The 24,213-nt window shown below is 43.4% G+C and overlaps 1 protein-coding gene across 8 annotated transcripts in view; it reads right to left on the reverse strand.

Moving 5' to 3' along the window:
- OSBPL10 (oxysterol binding protein like 10) overlaps positions 1-24,213 on the reverse strand; it is a 330,377-nt gene that overhangs the window by 237,425 nt on the left and 68,739 nt on the right. The gene's annotated exons all lie outside the window — the stretch shown is intronic.

Consider the following 24,213-nt stretch of genomic DNA (forward strand, 5'->3'; position numbering starts at 1 on the left):
CAGTGACTGACTGACTCAGCAGAGACTCGGGTGCCCAGCAATTTCCAGTCAAACAGGCACTGCGATTCCATAGACCCTCAGTGTCCACATCAGCTCTTGTTCCCCAGCTGTTCTCCACATCCCAAGCGAGACAGAGCCTACTGTGCCGCCTGTGAACCTCACATCCATCTCCCTGAACTGCCGCTACTCTGAGCAGCAGCCTTGAAACCAACCACGTAACATCCACTAAAACAAGAAGAAAATCTGAGAAGTTAGAGGCACTGAAAAGCAAAGCTGGAGCAAAGCAAGCGATTGCTGCCCTGGAGACATGAGGCCCACCACTAGCATCCTTTCCTCTGGCCTTTCAACAGAGCGGGGGCATGGGCTTCAGGAAGGGACACGGCAGCTACAGAATTCAGAGGCCAGGACTCCAGAGATGCTCCCCAATCTGCTGTTTTCAGCAAACACGACGTGGCCCAGATCAGAGGCAGAACTGTTGAAGTACGGCTTGGTCTCTCACTGCAAAATGTCACTCCCTTCAACAGCAAGCCTGAGTCTCCCAAGACCTACCAATATTTATAGCATGCTTCAATCGCCTTCTACTTCAATTTAATCCACTTCATGAATTAAAGGGCCTCGCTTTCCTTTATCCCAATCATTCTGTAAGCCAGCAGGCTCTCATTTCAAACACAGACCAGAATAAAATGTTCTCCTTAATCGAAGAACATTGTTTCAAGGTCTGCCACACTTGGGCTATTACTTTGATTTTTGTTATCACAATGGCACGGCCTTTCAGGACACCAAAGGAAGGTTCCTATTAAATGCAACATGGAGGCTGGCCAGTACCCCACCACCCCTACCCCATACAGCCTTTAGAGCTGCACGGACACTCACAGATGACCTCAGGGCCGATGGCAGAGGCCCTAGAAAAGGAATGGCAAACTTTTTCTGGAAAGGTCCCACAAGTAAATATTTCAAGCTCAGTGGGCCACAGATTCCCTGCCTTAACTACTCAGTTCTGCTGAGTACCTGTAGACGAATGTAAATGGGTGCAGCCACTCAGGAGAACAGTACTGACGGTCCTTAAAAAAAAAAAAATAGTTACCATATGATCCAGCAATCCTACGCCTGGGCATATATCTGGAGAAAACCACACCTTGAAAAGACATGCGCACCCAAATGTTCGCTGCAGCACTATTTACAACAGCCAAGACACAGATGCAACCTAAATGACCATTGACAGAGGAATGGATAAAGAATATAATGGAATAGTACCCAGCCATAAAAAAAGAATGAAATAATGCTATTTGCAGCAACATGGATGGAATAGAAATGATTATACCAAGTGAATTAAATTAGAGAAATACAAATATCATAGTATCACTTATAGGTGGAATCTACAACTGATACAAATGAACTAATTTACAAAACAGAAACAGACTCAGAGACATGGAAACCAGACTTCCGGTTGCCAAGAGCGAGGGGAAGCAGGGGAGGGTTGGATTGGGAATCTGGGATTAGCAGATGCAAAGTAGCATGTACAGGATGGATAAACAGCAAGGTCCTACTGTATAGCACAGGAACTATATTCAATATCCTGGGATAAACCACAATGGAAAAGAATATGAAAAAGAATATAGGTACAAATAGATGTATATATATATATAAACAGCTCAATCACTTTGCTGCACACCAGAAACTAACACTTATAAATCAACTATGCTTCAATAAAAAAGTAAAAAAATAGTGACAACTGATGTATATATACTACAATCCAACCAGAATTTTGTTAACACCACATGGACTGAGATATCCTAGACTCTCTGCTTTTAATTTACAACAAAATCGATCAGGGAGCATAAACAATAGCCATGAGTCCTCTGTAAACCAAGGCAGAGGGCAGAAATGGTCACATGAGTAGTACTAATTTATAAATACAAATAAATAGAAAAGCAAAAAGCAAACTGTTCAACATTTCTGTGCATGTATTAATGTAGGCTATCTTAGATCACAAGCTAGCTTAACAAACTGACTAGACAGGAACTTGCTCAGCATTCCAGTTGAGACTGCTCTCCAAAGCAGGGGTTCACGTTCAGTCCCTGGTTGGGGAACTAAGATTCCACATGCCGCAGAGCGTGGACAAAATTTTTTTAAAAATTAAAGCATGGGCTCTAGGGTGCATGGGCTCACACAGGTTCAATAGTTGTGGCACACAGGCTTAGCGGCTCCACAGCACGTGGGATCTTCCCAACACGGGAACGAACCCATGTCTCCTGCAGGGACAGGCGGATTCTTCACCACTGAGCCCCCAGGGAAGCCCCCAGGACAGTGTCTGAACACAGCCCTTAATAAATAGTTGGTGAATGAGAACAGGGTAAAAATCATCACGAGGAAGACTTGCCCTGCTCTGCCGTTACTGTCGCCACACCCTCCGCCCTCCCAACTCTTGTCTTCAAATCCTCTGGTGGGCACCATGCAGCATGCCCTCAGCACAGAGGGACCGCGAGGGCGTTATGCTAAGTGAACTGAGTCTGAGAGAGAGAAATCTGTACGATATCACTTCTATGTGGAACCTAAAAAAAAAAGCAAACTCATAGAAATGGAGAGTAGACTGCTGGTCACCTAGGCTTAGGGGTGGAAGAAGGGAATACTGGTCAAACCCCTCAGGTACATGTTTACACCGCAAATACAAACTTCTGGTTACAAGAGGAGTAAGTTCTGAGGATCTAATGTACAACACGGCAACTATAGCTAACAATACTATATTACATACCTGAAAGTTGCTAAGAAAGTAAATCTTAACTGCTCTCACCACACACAGTAATTATATGAAGTGATGGATGTATTGACTAACCTTATTCTGGCAATGATTTTGCAATATATTCATGTATCAAATCATCACTTCTTACACCTGAAAGTTCTACAGTACATGTATGTCAATTACATCTCATAGAGCTAGGGGGAAATCTCCTCAACATGGATCCAGCACTGTCTCCAGTAGGTCAATAATTAATGCACAGTAAGTTTTTATTTACTGTGTCTGTGTCTGTGTCTGTGTGTGTGTGTGTCTGTGCGCGCGCACATGCTCAGAAGCTCAGTCATGTCTGATTCTTTGAGGCCCCACTTACTATAGCCCAAAAGGCTCCTCTGTCCATGGAATTCTCCAGGCAAGAATACTGGAGTGGATTGTCATGCCCTCCTCCGGGACATCCTCCCAACCCGGGGATCAAACCTGTGTCTCCTGCATCTCCTGCATTGACAGACGGGTTCTTTACTACTAGCACCATCTGGGAAGCCCAGTTACTCTCACTGACATGGTTCCAATTCTATCAAAAAGTCTAAAACTCATATTGATAGATACTAAATTCTTCTCAGGGGGCATCTATCCTAGAACATCAGAGAATTAGTCAAAATGCAAAAAGCAGTATATAGATTTTATACAACTTCTTGCCCACGTATTTCCTCAATTCTAGAGTAACCGTAATGTTCCTTCCGGGTTTTTCTTTCTGGTTGGGTGGATATCGCAGGTTTTAGAGAGTGGCCGCTCCCCTGCCTCTAAAATCAGAGGGGTCAGACGTGACAAGAGGATTCTTAGACACTATGCTGCCTTTGTTCTCGTGAGCAGAGCAGAAATGAGACACCCTACACCTTCTTCAGAAACCAACCTCCCTCTAAACTGACTCAAAGTCAATTTTTTACCACCATCCCCCAAAATAATCATTTCCCAGAATCCACCGCTCACCACAGATTATGTTAATCCGTGCAACAAAAATGCAAATGTTTGTTCCACTCAATACTCTTAAAAAACTGAAGTGGACACTTTCACAATCACCTTTCCCCCCCAATATAAAAGCTCTACAAATCTGTGATTAATTACTTCTCAGGCACCTGTTAATCTCCCTTCCTATTTCCAATTAACCAAACCAAAACCAGTGGGTTTTCATATTCATGCTGAAGAACCCAACTGTGTTGATTCATCAACTTGGCCCTTCCCTGAAAACGACCACTTATCTCTCCTTTTGTATTTTTAACTCTTCAGCTCAATACTTTCAAAATTCTTTTTCATATCCTTTTCCATTATGGCTTGTCACAGGATACTGAATATAGTTCCCTGGGCTATACAGTAGGACCTTGTTGTTCACCCATTCTCTATATACTAGCTTGCATCTGCTAATCCCAAACTCTCAATCCACCCCTCTCTCACCTTCCCTCCCCCTTGGCAACCATCAGTCTATTTGTCTGTGAGTCTAAGAAGCAGATTCTTTAAATGTGTGATTACAGTTTAAAGTATGAAAGGATTCCAATTAAGTCTGTAAGGTGATAAAAGTCCTAAGAAATTTAATGTTACATTTAGAAATTAAGTGAATGGTAATAAAGAAGTGAAACCATTTTTAACATAAAAATTTACTAGTTTATAAATAAAATGATCTCCACAAATTGATCTTGGGTTTACTAGATTTAAAATTTTACAATTTTAATAAACTGAATAATCATTGAAAAAGATATATAAATTCCAACTGACTGTCAATGTTCCTTTCCAAGTATGAAAGACATCCTCTGTTGCTAAAAACACACTGTCAATTCACTTAGCCATTATGTTATGATTTTAAAACCTTCTTTCTGGGTTTTTTAAAAATAGTAATAATGACAATGTGACAGCAAGACAAGTCTCCTGGAAAATTAAATGAGCCCTCTTAAGAGGCATATGCTGGAGATGTTCTTAATCTAAAATCCTTGTCAGGACTTCACTGGTGGTCCAGTGGCCAAGACTCCATGCTCCCAATGCAGGGGACCCAGGTTCAACCCCTGGTCAGGGAGCTAGATCTCCTAACTAAGATGGAAGATCCCACGCACTGCAACTAAATCTGGCACAGCCAAATAAATTTTTTTAACGTTTGGATTTAAAAATAACCTCAGAAAGGAAAAAGTTTAATGAGATGCTAAGGTGGTCATTATTGGCAGCCCTGCCTACTAAACAGAAAACAATAAGGAGCAAGCCAGGCCATCCTGGTCTCAAGGCCTCCAGCTGGGTGGCCAAACCTGTAAGGATGGAGATGAGTCCGTGGATGGAGCAGATCAGATGAGAAATGGATACAGGGGCGCCCGCACTCTGTTCTGTAAGGCCAGTCTGGGGAGGCGCCCGCTACTGCTAGATCACCTAATTCTTCAGAAAGTTTTGAATGGTTACACTTTATAGATTCAGATTTTTGAGTGAAAGCATTTGAGTTTTAAATTATGGCAACTTAACGTCTGAAAACATCTGCACGAGCAAGACAAAACAGAGAGACGGCCTCCACACCAGGAGCCTGTTCATGACTCCCGGTCTCCAGGGTCAAGTCCACGGCGTGAGACTCTCAGAGCCCTGATCCCACCTGCCTGTCAGCCCCAGCCCAGTGACCGTGGAGGCCAAACACCCCACAACTGCTGACATCACTCCACTCCGAGTGTGGCCCTTGCTACCTTCCGTGCGGAACACCCTGCCCTGCCCACCTGACAGACCCACCTCTGCCCTGAGTCCTATTCTTCTCCCCCAGGGCTGGCCCCCTGACTCTTCCACAGACTAGTAAATAACACCTTACTATCTGTATAAGTCTGACACACCAAACACACTCAGCACAGCACCTGGCAGGGGAGAAGACCAAACTGAAACACAGATGGCTCCATCAGCATCCTTCACTGCAAATAACAGAAACCAATCTGAACTTTCTTGAGCGAAACCAGAGTGACTTACTAACGGGTTCAAGGCATCTCACAGAAGACGAGGAAAGTGGGAAGGCCTTAGGGGAGCATAGACAGGAATCCAGCCAACAGCAAGGACGCGTTCTCTCTCTGGTTCTAATCTCTGCTTCTCCAGAGATGATGTAACTGTTACAGCTCCCAAAGTGGCACCTTGTAGAATTCCACCAAGAACCCACCTCGGTCACTTGTCTCTCCGACTTAAAATTTCCAAGAGAGGGGACTAAACAAGGGTCCATGGGAGGCAGTCCTCAAAGCAGGAGGAATGGCTTCCAGAATGTGTCTCCAGAGGGGATTCCTATCCTGGGCTGGAAAACAAGGCTGGAGATACAGGCAAGGCAGGAGTGCCCTCCCCCAAGACCAAGCCACACAGAAAGGCTCATCAAACACGCTTTTCTGGTTGTTTTTGGTGGTGGTTTCTTTTTTCTAAATTAAAATACGGTTGATTTACAGCATTTGAGGTGTACAGCAAGGTGGTTCAGTTATATATGTGTGTATATCTCTATATACACATATATGTAGTCTTTTTCAGATTCTTCTCCATTTTAGGTTATTACAAGGTATTGAATACGGTTCCCTATGTTATACAGTCGGAGAAGGAAATGGCAGCCCACTCCAGTACTCTTGCCTGGAGAATCCTGTGGACAGAGGAGCCTGGTGGGCCGCTGTCCATAGGGTCGCACAGAGTCGGACACAACTGAAGCGACTTAGCATGCATGCTTGCACTGGAGAAGGAGATAGCAACCCACTCCAGTGTTCTTGCCTGGAGAATCCCAGAGACAGAGGAGCCTGGTGGGCTGCCGTCTATGGGGTCGCAGAGTCGGACACGAGTGAAGTGACTTAGCAGCAGCAGCAGCATGTTATATAGTAGGTCCTTGTGTTTTTAACCCATTTTATACACTGTGGTGTGATCTGTTGATCCCACATTCCCAATTTATCCTTCCATCCCCCAACACATTACCATAATTATCCACTGCTTTATTCCAATGAAAAGTCCATATTCTTGTACTTCCCAGAGCAGCAGAATGATGACCATAAGCTCCTAATGACTGGTCATCCTCAGTGGAAACTCGCTTCAGAGATGTAAGAGGTTTTTTGTTTTGTTCATTTGTTTGGGCTTTTTGGTCATACCATGTGGCTTTTGGGACCTTAGTTCTCCGACTAGGAACTGAACCCAGTCCTTGGCAGTGAAAGCGCAGAGTTCTAACCACGGGACCATCAGGGAAGGCCCAGGTAAAGAGTTCTTATAACAGAAGGAACAAAATGCAGAACTATAGAGAAAGCAAACAGATGACTGGTTGCCAATAGTTTGGGAGGAAAAGGGGAGAAACCAACAGATGGAGCACAGGGCATTTCAGGTAGTGAAAGCATTCTGTACGACACCATAACAGTGGGTATAACATGCATTTGTCAAAACCCAAGGCACATACAATACAAATGATGTAGCTTGATGTATGCAAATTAAGAAAGAAAATCATTCAGGGTGTCAGGGGACTTCAGGAAAGAAGCCAGACCGTGACAAGAGAATCTAACTATACTACAAATGTATGAAACAGCCTCACTGAAGGGAGTGGGAAGAGGTGATCACCTAAGTAACTGTGGAAATGAGTGAAGTCTGTAAGATTAAAGACAAAGGACGCTACACCCGAGCACTGTATTCCGCTTGATAAAGTTGTTTCCCATAGAGCTATTCGTTACCAATTCTGATACTGCTGTACATGCACAATGGAACTGAACAATTCAGTAAACGAATGTCAGAAGGTAAAATCCAAGTTTCTCGCTGTTACACTGGGGATTTACAAGAGGATGATTCTCGAGTGATCCATATGGTGATGCATTAGAGTTGGAGATATCAGTACTGTTAAACCAGAGTCAATCTCATGTATAGATACAGATGGTTACACCCAGAAATACATATGTATACACACACACATATACAGCACACACAAATCATTGTTTCCTCTGTCAGCTGAGAAGTCCTAAAAGAAGTGACACCCATTAGCAACAAGCCCACCTAGCACCTGGATCTTGGTTCCTAATGCCATTGTCCAATCAAAGAAACCCGGGCTCCTGGGAGAAATGGTTGGTTCTAGGACTGGAGCAGGAAATACACAAGAGGGGCCTGGAGGGTCCTGTAGGGCCAGAAAGGAAGGAAGTGCTCCAAAACAAAAAAGTCCACAGGACGGGGGGCGCATTAAGATGACAAAGAAGCCAACTGAAAGAGGTCAACGTCAGAACAATTTTAACAACAAAATAAAGTAATATTGGACCATCACCCAAAATTAAAAGTAAATACCCATGATTCCACACTGATATGAATAAATGATTAAACGGAGATCAGATAAATCACCCATGCAAAAGAATTTTAAATAAATTATGTAGATACACTTCCCTCGAGGAAGTAGAGCATAACTCTCTGCACATAGTGACTTCCTTCTAAAGAGCACAAGATGAGAAGGGTGGAAAAAGAGAAGCTTCACAGCAGATAAAACTGACCGTCACTACTTCCTAGCCTGGCAATCAAAGTTAACAGCAACAGTCACAAATCACGTTCATACATGTACCCCCTCGATAGGATGGGATGAAAGCGGCTACTCATCTCTGTGCTCTTCCTCTCAAAACCCACCACCCCAGTCTAACCATGAGGAAAACATCAAACAAATTCCAGTATGGGGCATCTTAAAATATATCTGACGGCACTCTTCAAACTCGTCAAAGTCATCAAAAACAAAGTTGACAAAACAGTCACAATCAAGACAAGACTAGTAAATGAAATGTGGTCTCTATAATGGGATTCTGGAGCAGAAAAAGAGCAGGAGGTAAAAAAAAAAAAAAACCTAAAGAAATCTGAAAAAACTATATAGTTAATAATGGGGTGTCAACGGTGTCAGGGACTTTCCTGGTGCCAGTGGTTAGGACTCCATGCATCTACTGCAGGAACAAGGGTTCAACCCTTGGTCGGGGAACTAAGATGCCGCGTGCTACATGGCAGAGCCAAAAAATAAATATATAAATAAGGTATCAATACTGGTTCACTAGTTGTAACAAATGTACCACAGTAAATAAGATGCTAATTATAGAGAAATTGTGGGGGTGGTGTGGGGAGTATACAGGAACTCTCTGTGCTAGCTGCATTTCTGTCAACCTAAAAGTGCTCTTTAAAAATTCTATTAATTGTTTAAAAGTGGGAGAAAAGAAAAGAAAGGCAGACCACGGACCTGGGCTATCCATGTTCCGAGTGTTACGGTGACCTAGTCTCCAGTCCAGCTGGCTTCATGTGTAGCTCCGTCTTGCTGGGGTGGAATGCTTTTTTGTGTGTGACTGAGGTTTTTTTGTTTTGTTTAATTTTTGGCCACGCCATCTGGTGTAGGAAATGGCAGCTCACTCTAGAATTCCTGCCTGGAAAATCCCATGGACAGAGGAGCCTGGCAAGCTACAGTCCATGGGGTCTCAAAGAATTGGGCACAACTGAGCACACACATGCTGTGCCATGTGGTTTGAGGGGTCTTAGATTCCCGACTGAGGATCGAACCTGTGTCCTCGGCAGCGACGGCACTGAGTCCTAACTACTGGACTGCCGGGGAATTGCTTTGAGGTGAAATTCTTTGTCTCACAAACGCACCCATATCTGGCCCAAACTCCTTAACTTGAAGATACAGCTACCAGCCATCAGCAACAAGAACTTTTCCAAGCACAGAACAGAAGCTATTTTTAGTGACACCAGGAATTTCCAGAAAAATCTCAAGCAGTTAATCTGAGGAGTTCACAGGGTATAAAAATCACTTGGAACTTTAAAGGAGCAAGTGTGAGATGAAGGAAACCCTCGTGTGAACAATTCACAGAGAAAGAACAAGGGGCCAAGACCATAAAGGACTAAAAAAGCATTCTGCATTTATCTGAACTGGTTTCCTTGGGTAACCACTCTCCTTTTATTGGAGAATCCTTGCAGGCAAGCAGCCAAATCCCACAAAAAAGCTAAGCTATCCAGCCTGGTTTTGGAAAGGGGGCAGGAGGCCACCAGTTTTGCTTAATTAACATTGTGTCTGGCTAATAGCTAGCTGTCCCTGGCTATCTCTTCAGAAGTCCTCTTTCTACCCAACACCACTGTGTAGCCTGTTATGAATCAGAGTGCAAGCGTCACTTTGAAAGGCAGTAAACAAATAAACACGGCCATTAAAATGAGGCGAGACCAGAAGATTGTGAGGAAGAAAGGCATGAGGCCACCAAATACTATCTTTTTTTCTCTTGTATTTTTAAAAGCCAAAAATATTCTCTATCACACAAATTCATGTAAAATAACACTTTTCTTAAAAAAAAAAAAAAAAAAAAACTTGAAAGTGTGAAATATATTGGTCCTTTATGGCTTTAACTCTGGAGTTGAAAGAGAAACCCTGCCAGGCACGCCCCAAAGCCAATGGGGCAGCAGTGTTCGAGACATCAGGGTGGAGTGAGCCCTGGTATGCGCACAGCCCCACCATGCATGCAGTCCATCAGCATGGGCTCAGTAACAGGGAGTGTGAGTACATTCGAAACTTCCTGGAAGACAGAAAGGCCAAGTTCTAGAGCATTATGGTTCTCTCATAAATCCTGGGTAATACCATTTCTACCGTAAGACCGCAAACACCAGCCTCGCTTGGAACAAACACAGGTACCAAAAGCACCCTAATTTAGTCCATTTGGAAATTATCTTCACCAGAGTGAAGACGTGAAAAACACTTGAGTGATTTGGTGATTTTACAAGAACAGTTATCTTATTTAGTTGAATCAAACTTTTTCTCTTAAGGGCCAGACGGTCATTTTAGGCACTGCAGGCTGTAGGGCATCTGGGACAACTCCTTACTGCCTCTGTAGCACTCAACAGCCGCAGACAATAATGAATGACTGACCACGGCTCTGTTCCAATAAAACTTTACTGACAACAAGCGGCAGGCGAGATTTGACACACACGGTGTGCTCTGCCAACTACTGAATTAGAAAACTCATTCTCATTCTCTCTCTCTCTCTCTAATAGTTGCCATCCATTCAAATTGCAGTAACAGAATGAAACTTTTTCATTCATAAGTCAGGAGAAAAATCTACATGAATCCACTGTAAGTCTCTTTTTTCTTAAAGAAACTCGGTTGAAAGTCACCCAACTGTAAACAGTACTGTAGCAGGTAACAAATCTGACTCCACACGGGGCCTGTTCCACTAGGTCTAACCCTTGAGCTCTGTGCCTGTGCTTCAAGTCTGCACCTTTTGTAAAAGAACGTTGCCTACAGCCTGAAACACACCGGCCAGCGCTTTTCCAAGGGTCTGCCTCCCAGACTTGACCTTTAAAAGTGTTAACACTCTTCCATTCATACAGAGATTAAAAAGTTACAGAATAGAGAATAACGTTTGTCTTGGTGGTGGTTTACAGGAACACCCTGACCACACCTACCTGGGTAGCAGGATCCCTGCACCAAGAAGCTGCAACTACCTGCCAAACCCTCTCCTTTCAGTCTGTAAGTAGCCTGAACTCTAATTCGGGTAAGATGGTTCTTTGGGACATGAGTCCACCACCTTCTTAGGCTGCTGACTTTCTGAATAAAGTCGCTATTCCTTGCCCTAACACCCTGTCTCTCGATTTACTGGCCTATCGTGCAGTGAGCAGTATGAGCTTGGACTCAGGAACAGTACCTGGATGTAACGAAGCAAAATGTGGCCAAGAATCACTTCTCGGGGAACTCTTTTCTCTAAGAGGAAGTGTTTGGGAGATGCACAGACCATATGGATCACACTGAAATGTCTCAAGGGCTCAGAAAGCTTATCTTCCCTGTGGCTGTCTTCCTAACACTGCCTCATGTGGAAGCTTTGACATAGTTCCTAGAATGTATGGAGCAAATCCAATCTCCATAATATGGCATACAAGATCTCTCAGGGCCCTCTGCATCTGGTCCCAACTTCATCTCCAGCCATTCTCTACATCTCCTTCCACCCCCAAACTATACTCTGACAGTATCAGAGGATGCATTACACCTCAAATACATCATTTGTCCATGAGTGCTCAAGTCTCTAAGCCCTTATCAGAGTGACCGTGTTTTGTTCAAAACAGAGCATTTCTGAGAGTAAGAGGAATGCTATTAATACCTAGGCTGGGACAAGAAGCACAGTAAGGCAGACTGTAATGCAGAGTCATTTAACCTTCATTCATGATGAACTTCTCTGCTGTGAAAACCATTACCAACTCATTCCTCTCCGCCATTTTTGTGCTTCTGCTGACCTCTTTCTTGCAGAGGTAACCACTCCCTTATCTTTATATCTATGATAGCCTTTATCACATAGTATTATATTTACTTTTTCACTTATATGTTTTCTTTGAAGAATGTTTCCTCTGTACACTTGGCTTCATGCTGGAATCGTCCTACAGTTAGCAGTCTCCAATTGCTTGTCCATTTTCTTACAATAACAAAAAGCCATTCTTTGTCTACCATAAACCAGTGGTTCTCAGCTCAGATACTTTGGCTTCTCGGGGGATATGTGCAATGTCTGGAAGCATTTTGGTTGTCATAACTCGGGCAGAGACTACTGGCATCTAGTGTGTGGAGAGACGCTCCTAAACATCCTACAACACACACATCACACCCCCCACAACAAAGACACCCAGCCCAAATGCCAATCGTGCTAAGGTTAAGAAACTCTGGAATAAATTTAAAACTTCAGCTCACTTCCTCATAAAGTTACTACAAATTCTGGATGACAGAAGTAAGAGGTCATGAAAATTTTCAGCCCATATGCCATACACATATTCAGAAAGCCAGTGTGATGTAAGACAAGGAAAAATACACAGGCATACTATAAAGATTCACGAATTGGCTTGAGGAGCAGTGTGGATACAGTGTTACACAGAGCACTCTGAGTGTGACTCTCAAGCAGAAGTTATTAATCCAACATATGAATGGTACCAAAGTAGGCAGCAGGAAAAATAAGGTACAACCTCAACCACATACAAAACCAAAGATGAAATAAAAGCCACAAATTCTGGACCATTCCAGAGTCACTGACATTTGATATCTACAGTAGATTGAAACTAAAGAATCTCTCTTTCTGCCATCTTTTGGTGCCATCAGAATGGTGCACATGAATGTCCACTGTTGATATTTCAAGAGTATCAACAATGCCGAAGAGAGAGGCAAATGCCACGTCCTTATCAGGCCGTGCTCCAAAGCCATCATCAGGTTTTAACTGTAATGATGAAGCATGGTTACCCTGGTGAATTTGGAATCATCGATGATCAGGGGCTGGGAAGATTGCTGTGAACCTCACAGGCAAGCTAAGCAAGCGTGGAGTGAGCAGCCCCAGGTTTGATGTGCGATTCAAGGAGCTAGAAAAATGGCAGAATAATCTGCTCCCAGTCCCTCAGTTTGGTTTTACTGTACTGACCACCTCAGCTGGCATCACGGACCATGAAGAAGCAAGACAAAAACATACAGGAGGGGAAATCCTTGGATTCTTTTTCCAGGGATGTAATACATACAAATAAAATGTCTCAGGGGTGGGGGGGGGGGGACTAAAGAATCTTAAAAAAACAGTGGATTATATAAATATGTATGAAAGTGAAAGTCATTTAGTCGTGGCCACTCTTTGCGACCTCATGGACTATACAGTCCATGGAATTCTTCAGGCCAGAATATTGGAGTGCATAGCCTTTCCCTTCTCCAGGGGATCTTTCCAACCCAGGGATCAAACCCAAGTCTCCCACATTGCAGGCAGATTCTTTACCAGCTGAGCCACAAATGATTCATTTTGTGGTACATCTGAAACTAACACAACATTGTAAATCAACTTACTCCAAAAAAAAAAAAAAAATTTAAAGAATGAAAATAATACTAAAGTAGATTAAAACTGTATTCTTTACAAAAGTTGAACCTAAAATTTCTTTAACTGTCATCAGAACCAAGACCATATTTATGTAAGAGAAACTTCAGAATATTTAGAAGATATTTTCAACCACAAAATCTTTTTAATTCCTAAAGTAAAACTTGGCCACCAACTACTTAACTGCTTCCCTTAAAACAAATCTTTTATGCTTCCTGATTCACAGGAATCTGAACTCTCCAATCCTTGCTTGAGGACTTCCCTGGTGGTCCAGTGGCCAAGACTCTGTGCTCCCAATGCAGGGGGCCTGGGTTCGATCTCTGGTCAGGGAACTAGATTCCACGTGCTACAACCAAAGATTCTGCCTGCTGCAACTAAGACCCACTGCAGCCAAATAAATACAAATTGAATCCTTGTTTGGTAAAATTTCCCAATAACTGAGTCTAAAACACCCTACATACCTTTCTGCCTTCATAAACTGAATAAACTATGTCAAATTTGTTTCTCCTGATTGCCCAGGGTCACCTTAACCACTTTATTATTGTACTAATATAACTCTCTCAGCCTGTTTAGAAGGGACAGAAGGCCAGCACTTCATGAAATGGCCCCTCATGGCCAATTTTCTCCTGTGATCATTCCAGGGTCACCCACTAAACTGTAACCATCATTCCTGCGGCAATCGGTACACCTGCCTGCCCCTTCATCTCCAGCCTTTTCTAATTCAGCTCTTCTGGAAATTTTGTATGAAGTAATTAACCAGAAACACCTTATCTGGGTAAGAGTCTGAGTGAATGGACGATGGTGGAATTCTTTCACTAATACAGTTAAGTCCCTAACATATGAACAAGTTTCTTTCCAAGAATGCTTCTGAAAGGCCAATTTATTCATAAATTCAAGGAAGCTGAGGGCTTCCCAGGTGGCACAGCAGTAAAGAATCCAACTACCAATGTAGGACATAAGGAGACGTGGGTTCGATCCTTGGGCCGGGAAGATTCCCCCGGAGTAGGAAATAGCAACCCACTCCAGTATTCTTGCCTGGAAAATTCCACAGAGGAGCCTGGTGGGCCACAGTCCACGGGGTCGCAGAGTTCGACACAACTGAGCACATGCGCACCAACAAAGTTAGCCTAAGTATCCAATTAAGACAATCAGCTTTATAGCACTGTACTGTAATAGGTTGATAATACTTTTCACACACATAATACATAAAAACAAACATAAATACATAAATACAAAGAAAAAACATTTGTAATCTTACAGTACAGTAGGACAGTACAGCAGCTTGCGTACAGGGGCTGGCATCGAGTGAGCAGGCAAGAAGAGTTACTGACCAGAGGAGGGAGAGGAGGTGGACGATGGTAGAGCTGAAGGATCATCACCAACAGGAAAAGGAGGGCAAGCTGCAGTTTCTCACACCTGACCTTGGCACCTTTGAAAGTTTGCAACTTGAAGGTTTGTATGTAGGGGACTTGCTGTACTAAAGCAGAGATTTGCACCTGTGAGTTCTCATATCTTTGTATGTTCATGCCTTGGAGTTTCTGTCATTCACCACAACCCCTAACCCTTGTTCAAGAACTGGGAGGAAGCCACACAGGTGAGGAGTGAAAAGTTTTAAAAGCCCCAAAGGGCTATGCTTCATGATCAAACTGAAGAACAAAGAGAGAGAATAAATTAAACATGAGCCACAACCAGTAAAATAAGGTCATGAAACCCCCAAGGGATGAGATCACGTTAGTTACATTTATAACATCACCTCTATCCTAAAGCGGAAAATCCTTAAGAAAAATAACTGAGACTTGCAGATGTTATTGAAAACCCTACAGAAAAATGAGCACTCAGGTCCTTACAAAATGTTGATTCAGAGGTATTGATTTTTAAAAAAAAAAAAAACAGGCAACACATAACCAAAGCATCCTGTTCATTTGGCATCTATCTTAACCTGCCTGGGGGGTGGTGTGGAAAAACCACTAATTGAGAGTTTCAGGAATGACTCATATATCAAGGTGACTTTTAAAAGTTTATCCGCATGCTGCTAGCCAGTAATTATTGTGTGAACCACCCCTCACCACGCCCCAATACTCTGCTCTTGACTCAAATGATACACGCCCTGGCGTCTACCTCAGACTTGGACAAAAACACCCAGAATACACATTCACACCCACATAACTCCATCGAGCCTGGAAGTTTAACTTGAAGGTACCAAAAGATGTTGACAGGAGAAGATAGAAATATAAAAACTACTGTTCAAAAGTCAATCCATTATCAGGTCTGTGTTTATGGAATACTGGTACCATCTGATCAGAGATAAGGAAAAAAAACCAAAATTCAAAACATGTATTCCACAAAGAACATCAGAAAATTCATACTTGTAGAAAAAGGGCTAAATATCTATGATGACCTTTGTATCCATATTCTTTTGTTCCTTTATTTTTTAAATTAAAATGCATATAGTTGATTTACAGTGTTGTGTTAGTTTCAGATATATAACAAAGTGATACATACAAATAAATCTATTCTTTTCCAGATTCTTTTCCATTATAGGTTATTATAAGATATTGGATATAATTCCTTGTGCCATATAGTAGATCCTTGTTGTTTTTCTGTTTTATACACAGTAGTGTGTACATCTCAATCCCAAACTCCTAATTTACCCCTTCCTCCTCTCATCTTGAAGGCAGCATTTCCCAAAGGGTGTTCCATATAGTTTCAAAAACAAAAGAAGTCCCCACAGTCTAAACAAGTTCAAAGACTGCTTCCTACATTACCCTCATATGAATTAGGATTGCATTCAGCTACATCTTGTGAGTCTCTCAGAGAGCAAAGAGATCAAATCAGTCAATCCTGAAGGAAATCAACCCTGGATATTCACTGGAAGGACTGATGCTGAAGCTGAAGCTACAATACTTTTGCCACTTGATGCAAAGAGCCGACTCAATGGAAAAGATTTGATGCTGGGAAAGACTGAGGGCAGAAGAAGAAGGGGGAGACAGAGGATGAGATGGTTGGATGGCATCACTGACTCAATGGACATGAGTTTGAGCGAATTTTGGGAGATGGTGAAGGACAGGGAGGCCTCGCTCGCTGCAGTCCATGGGGTCCCGAAGAGTTGGACACAACTTAGCAACTGAACAGCAACATGTCAAAAAACTCAACTACAATGGTTTAACCAAATAGGGCTTTATTTTTCGACCAGAACAATTCATCTAAGATGGAATGTCTAAGGCCCATGGAGCAGCTTCAGGAAGCCATCAAGAACTGTCTCCATCTTCCTGATATGCCACTCCTAGCATGTGGCTTTTGTTTTCCTCGTGCACGTTGGCTAGAGCTCATTCCAGCAAGAAAACAGAACAGACCATGCCCAGGTGTATGTCAGTGTCCTTGTACTTTGTTTATCGAGAAAGCAATGGCTTTCCTTGGGAGACATGGCCTGCAAGACTTGACTGACATCTTATTTTGGCCAGTACTGGGTCACTTCTAGTGGCAAAGGAATCCAGGGAGGTGAAAATTTCTAACTAGGTACATTGCTACCTACAGCAAAACCAGAGTACCAGAAAGAAACAAGAGACTGAATGGTTATTTAGAAATTTAAAAGATCCACCCCATGTATCTTAAAAATTCAAAGATGCATGTTTGATATGAAAGTTGCTGAGAAATTGTGCTGTAAATAAACCTGTTTAACTTTTTTTAACACAACACTTCTCAAACTTATTTGAACACAAAGTTCCTTATTTCCTTTGAACAGCCTGTTGAAACACCATTCAGCGCAACGGATCTTGGAACATACTGCTTTGGAAACAAAATAAAGAAAAAATACTTGTAAGGAAGAGTCTGTTTTCATACTTAAGGTAGAGAGAATATGCTGCATTAAAACAAAGTGTTCTGGAAATAACAAACAAAGTGATAGAATTCTACAATCAGGAGCTGATGTGTTTTCATTTTTTTATGTGAAGCACAATTCCGGTGAGAAAAATCTTTCTTTCCCTTTTATGCCTTCACAGGCATCTCCTCTCTCGACCATCCCTTTTCAACTCCAGAACTTTTAAAAAAAATTCTGTAACTTCCCCCATCTGAGCATTTCAACCTGGCCTTTAAAAGCCCACTCTGGAGTTTCTCCAAGATTTCACTTCTCCTTTGGTTCAGGTTCTCATGCTTTAATTACTTTTCTTTCTTCTGCCATTTTCTTACACTAACAAATCAATTTGAGGTTTCGCACTGAGTGAGCTCTTCCTGTATATTTTTTTATAGTTTTTAAAATTTCTATTTATTGATTTATTTCTGGCTGTCCTGGGTCTTTGTTGCTGCATCGGCTATTCTCTAGTTGCAGCAGGTGGGGGCTCCTCTCTAGCTGTGCTGCGCCGGCTTCTCACTCCAGGGGCTTTTCTTGTTGTGGAGCACAGGCTCGAGGGCACGCAGGCTTCAGTAGTTGCAGCTTCCAGACTCCAGAGCACAGGCTCAATACTGTGGTACACAGGCTTAGTTGCTCCATGACATGTGGCATCTTCCCGGATCAGGGGTCGAATCCATCTCTCCTGCATAGGGAGGCAGATTCTTTACCTCTGAGCCACCAGTGAAGCCCTTCTATACAATTTTTACTTCTATAAAATTTTTACTCCATTTTTTTCCACCACCATTGTAACAGGGAAGAACAAAACCTGACTCCATGTTGGATCTGTTTCCTTCAGCCTTTGCTTTCCGTTGCTTTTGCTACTACACTCACTAAAAGGATGCTGCCTAGAGCTGTAAACATGCATAATGGCCTGTGTGGGGAACCCTGCCCCTCTGCCTGAATGTTCAACTAAAGTGCCTTTGTTTGGCTCACAAGGAGACCTTCTGACCCTGCCCACCTGTGAATGGCTGCCGGAAGGAAGAAATGAACACATCCCCACGTCCCCTCCCCGAGGCCGGCCAGGCCAGGAGATATTTTGCAAGACGTGCGGCCATTTTTCTTTATTTCCTCACCACCTACGTCCCCCCTCCTCTCTGCTCCATAAAAGAAACTGGCATCCAGACCCTGATAAGATGGTACTCTAGGACTCTACTCCTCCATCTTCTCAGATGCCCGGCTTTCCAAATAAAGTTGCTATTCTTTACCTCAACACCTATCTCCCAATTATTGGCCTGTCATGCAGCGAGCAGACAGAGCTTGGACTCAGTAACACCATTCTTTGATAACTGACGGAGGCTGCTGTTAATTAAATGCTGTTACAGATGCCAGTGCTGTTTCCAAGAAGAAATTTTCATATTTTTAGGGAGAACACAGGAAAAGCATTCAAAGGATAATTTTTCATCCTGATACTAAAGCTTTTGAAAGAAAGCCACTCAGTCATACCTAGTTCCATTAAAATAATCATTTCTTTTAATTCACTTTGATATTTTTTTAAAAAAGGGGGGAAGACTACGTTTTTCTCATTTTCAAAGCCCATCAATTTTCCACAGAACCCATCATATTTCCTTGCCAAAAAATCCAATGTTTCTCTTTCCTGGAAGAGAGGTAAGAAAATACCATCTTTTACTTCCTGAAGGAAAAAAATTAAATAGGTCAAATATATAAAAATTTCATGGAAAAAGGCAACACTTTAAGCCATTAAAGGAAACTGCGTTGCAACTCCCCAGTGGAACTCCATTCTCTATAACAGGAAAGATTTATTCACTGCTGACTTGAAAGAACCAGACATGGCTATCACACTGTTAGGAGAAGCACACTGCCTGAAACTGCCCACCTTGGCTAGTCACCACAGCAACCATTTGCATGAGTTATTTTACGACAGGAGGTCCTAGAAAGGAACATGAAACTAGTAAGCCATCACCAACCAGAAGAATTCCAGAAAGGTCCAAAGGAGACACCATGTATCTGACCACCTCCCAGAATCTTTCTCGCTGCCATCCATCTTGGCTGAGCAATGCGTGCGCCACCAGGAAGGACTCTGTCAGAATGATTGGCCAAAGACAACCGGGAAATTAATCCAATCAAAATAAAACCCGAGACTGCGAGCCACGTGGCAAAGCAGTTCTCCTGGGTTCTCTTACCCTATCACTCTCCTCCCAGGCACCCTTTCCAATAAAATCTCTTGCTTTGTCAGCTCATGTGTCTCCTTGGACAATTCATTTCCAAGTGTTAGACAAGTGCCCACTCTCGGGCCCTGGAAGGGGTCCCCCTTCCTGCAACAGCACCACTTTACAGAGACACTGAGTGGAACTGTGCTCCGTTCAGTCTTCTGTGCTCCTGTTTCCTAGAAACCAGGAAAAAAAAAAAAAGCAGTGGGATATTCACATCTCCAGTAGACAGGCCTCCAGAAAGTCAAAGGACCATGAAACATTCAGATGCCATAAAAGACCTTTGAGTGCCAAGTCCTGGCCGTATGGATTCTCCATCCTCTTTAGAGGCTCATCACTCACAAAAGAGAAGGCATAGCCAACTCGCTCCAAGTCAGAAATTAGGACAGCATCACTTTAGGTCCAGCAGAACACTTCCCAAATAGCTTCCAGAGAGGAGACGGGATCCTCCCAACCACCAGGGGAGCTAGAGAACCACACGGCTACTTGTTCCCATCATGCCTCTCTGCCCTACACCAAGCTGAAGCTCCTTCCTGCCCCCAGCCATCCTCTCCCACAATCTTAGACCCATATCCCCATCCCGATTCCCATTTCGATTCCTGTTCCCATACCCCTCGGAACCTCTCTTCCTACGTTGGCTGAAATGGCCACTTTTGATGGCAGCACACCATGCCCTCTTCTCCCACAAAGCCAAACCAAGAGCTTCCACCCTTGGGTGACACTCCCTTCTACCTAATAGTCCTTCTCTCCCATCAGTTGAAGACCTTGCCGCCTGGCTCATCTTCTTTGAGACACCAAGTCCATCTGTCATTCTGAGTGACCTTAGAAGCCCCCAAGCACTCTGTCTAGTTGACTCCTTGTCCTCATTCTGTAAGCTTCTCCTCTGCATTACTGCTTTCCTCCCAAAGATCCATCCTGGACCTTCCCATCACCACTCAGAACTGCTCCACCTCTGGCCAGACCTCCAAACACCTCACTCCACCTCTTTTCATCCTCTATAAACTCCTTCCCTTCAGATCTCTCTCATAGCTTCACTGACTACACCAACTCCCCCATTTAACCTGATGCTCCAATCTGCTGGTCCCTCTGTTTTCTCCTTCTGTTGAGTCCTTTGTCTCTATTTCCTTCCTCCTCCATTTTCCATTGACCACTCATTGGCCAAGGATCTCAATTACCCTGTGCTCCATATACACTCACCCAGCCAAATCCCATCACCTCCTCTGTGCCCTGCTCCAGGACATTCAACACCAAGGAGAAAACCACATATTTGCTAAAGCTGATGGTGTAACAGGTTCATGGGTCTTCATTCTCAAGAGGCCCTCAAAGCTGCCCAGTATACCTGCTCAGTATTTCTCCTAGGCCCTTCAAAGGGTCTTTTCAAACCTCCTCCACCTTACGCAAGAAGAAGGCAATGGCAACCCACTCCAGTGTTCTTGGCTGGAAAATCCCAAGGACAGAGGAGCCTGGTAGGATGCATTCTATGGGGTCGCAAAGAGTCAGACACGACTGAGGGACTTCACTTTCATGCATTGGAGAAGGAAATGGCAACCCACTCCAGTGTCCCTGGCTGGAGAATCCCAAGGATGGCAGAGCCTGGTGTACTGCCGTCTATGGGGTCACACAGAGTCAGACACAACTGCAGCGACTTAGCAGCAGCAGCAGCCACCTTACGCAAACCGTGGAACCCACCACTTCTGCCTTTTCCCTCTCCACTCTCAGAAAATGGCCTCACTTCCTGCTTCACAGAGGAATGAAGCAAGAATGCCTTCAATTTCCTCCTCCTCACCCCAAGCTCCTCTTCCTCTGTGCCCTTTTCCCTCCCTCCTAGCCTGCTTGGGACTCCATCCAATCTTGACTTCCCAGGCATGGGCTCCTTTCTGTTACCTCTCTCTCATGCCTTCAAACTATTCTACCATCCTCCCCTCCGCCATCACTTGAATGTGCCAAGACTACCATCTTGGGAAAAACATCCTGCTTCCAACCTACAATCTGCTCTAATTATCATTCTCTTCTTCACAGCCAAGCTTCTAGAGATGTCTCTGCCATCTTCTCGTCCCTCTGCTAACTCTGGCCTCCTTCCCCGCACCTCCGGCAAAACTCACACCAGCCAGGTTTTAGCTGCCAAACTCCACCAGCACATTTCAGACCGACCTCCCTTATTCCTCCCTCTACTTCCTAGTCCCACACACACTCCTACTTGTCCTTGTATCTGGCTGACCCATCTTTTTCCCCTGCCTCCATCACTGCTTTTCAAACTGTAAGTCTTCAACTTTCAAGAAATCAATTCAGAGCAGAGTTTCTCAACCTTGATGTTACTGACATTTTAGCCACATGGTTCTTTGTTGCGGGGGCCACCCTGTGCCTTAGAAGCTGTTTAGCAGCATCCCAAGTATATACTCACCAGATGCCAGTCACATAGAGCAAATATGTCTCCAGACATCATCAAACTAGCATCACTCCCATTTGAGAACCACTGGCATAGAGAGTTGCAACCCAAGTATTTTTTAAGAAAGTGAAATAAAATAGAAACTACTAGGATATATCTCCTAAGAAAGAATAAAGACCTTTCATTAAACATTGGTCTCTGCATCTTGTTGGAACTTGTCTACACGTGTATATGTGGAACAGAAAATATTTCTTTCTATGAGTCAGAGTCAGAACACTTTAAATTGGGAATTCCCTGAGGGTCCTGCGGTTAGGACTCTGCACTTCGACTGCTGAGGGCCAGGTTTCAATCCCGGTCTGAGAACTAAGGTCCCACAAGCTATGCGGCACAGCCAAAAAAGAAAATGAATACTTTAAATTCTACTGCTTTACATGCGGGTGCTCCCAATATTCTGTCCTGGTTGTCCTTATGTTGAAAAGGGTGTTTTCTCCACCCTTTTAAAATCACCCAGCAATGCAAAAAAGGCAGAGAGACACACAATGAACACGCAAGTACTCAGCACCTATCAAGAAAACAAAGCATTATCAACCAGATAAGAGCAGGGAACCTCGAAGGCACCCCTCCCAGACTTCTGGAGGAAACCACAACCCCAATTTAACATTTCCCCCCCAATTTTACTGTGTTTGGATGTGAATCCTTAAGCAATATATAATATATTACTCAAGTTTAAAATGTTTTACATGCTCTTCTGCAACTTGCTTTTGTCCCCCTAACATTATGTTTGTGGGATTCATGCATCCTGTTCTACAGCACAATTCATTCATTCTGTAGTTGGTGGACCCTTGGGCTGCCCGCACATTCGTGTGCATAGAAACAACATCGCTGTTAACCCTGGTGTGTGTGTGTACTCTGTGCAAACGTGTGACACATCCACTTGAATTTGTGCTCAGCAGCAGAATTATCACCCTTCTAGAGAGGACGTTCATTATTATTACAGCATGTAACAAACTGTTTTTCTATGGAGGTTGTGATAATAATGAACATCCTCTCTAGAAGGGCAATAATTCTGCTCCTGAGCACAAATCCAAGTGGATCTGTCACATGTTTGCACAGAGTACACACACACCATTTATCCATTTTCTGTTAGATTGTCACCTTTGTCTTATTGACATCAAGCAGTTCTTTCATACACTCAGAAACCAAGTGCTGCACCATTGGTGAGATGTTACCATATCTTCTCCCCGTTTTGGGTGGGTCTTTCTCCCATACCCAGTCGTCTCCTCTACTCCCATGGCCTCTGTTACCTTCTCCATGGTGACCACTGTCTGCTCCTCCCCTGCTGGCCAGGTCGCTCTTCCAGCCTCCAGATTCAGAGAGCCCATGGCCTCTTGGCCCTCTCTCCTGCTGCCAAGTATCTCAAACTTAACTGTCCCAACTGAACCCAGTTGCCCCTCCCCTTCTGCCCCTCCTGCCTCCCTTCACTGGCTCAGAGAAAACACTGTCATTCATTCCCACAGCCAGTGAGTCTTTCATCTCTCATCTCCATCTTGTTCATCACCTCCTCCTGTTTATTCAACTTCTTCAGTACAGGGATTTTGTTCACCGTGCTCCACCTCCAGGATTTATTTCTGGACACTTCCATCTCTCAGTTGGACCATACACCATAGCCTCCCTGTTGCCCTTCAACTCATATATATTTTTTAGAAAATAAACAGACCTAGAAATCCCACTGTTATTTACCCAAGAGAAATAAAATATAATTCCCCCAAAAAAGGACTTGCATAAGAACATTTATAGCACCTTTATTTATCAAAACCAGTAACTAAAAGCAACCCCAATGTCCAACTGAAGACTGGATGAACTAACTGTGGTTCATACATACAATAGAATCAGCAGTAACTAACTCAGCAATAACTAATTCAGCAATAAAAAGGAGGTTCTACTTACAAATGCAACGATGTGGATGACTTTCAAATTATGTTGACTGAAAAAATGTCAGACACAACAGAGCCTGTACTGTGTGACATCATTTATGTGAACTCTAAGAAAGACATAACTGGAGATAAAAGTCAGAAAGTGGCCAGGGTAGGGGTGGTGGGGGGCAGGGAAGGTTGGGTGATTGAATGGAAAGGGCATGGAGGAACTTTCTGAAAGAATGGAGATGTTCCATATCTGGTTTGGGGTGGTGGTAACATGAGTGTATACAACTGTCAAAACAC

The sequence above is a fragment of the Giraffa tippelskirchi genome, chromosome 9 (assembly GCF_054371585.1).
Source record: "Giraffa tippelskirchi isolate mGirTip1 chromosome 9, T2T-mGirTip1v1.2.pri, whole genome shotgun sequence".
Classification (NCBI taxonomy): Eukaryota; Metazoa; Chordata; class Mammalia; order Artiodactyla; family Giraffidae; genus Giraffa; species Giraffa tippelskirchi.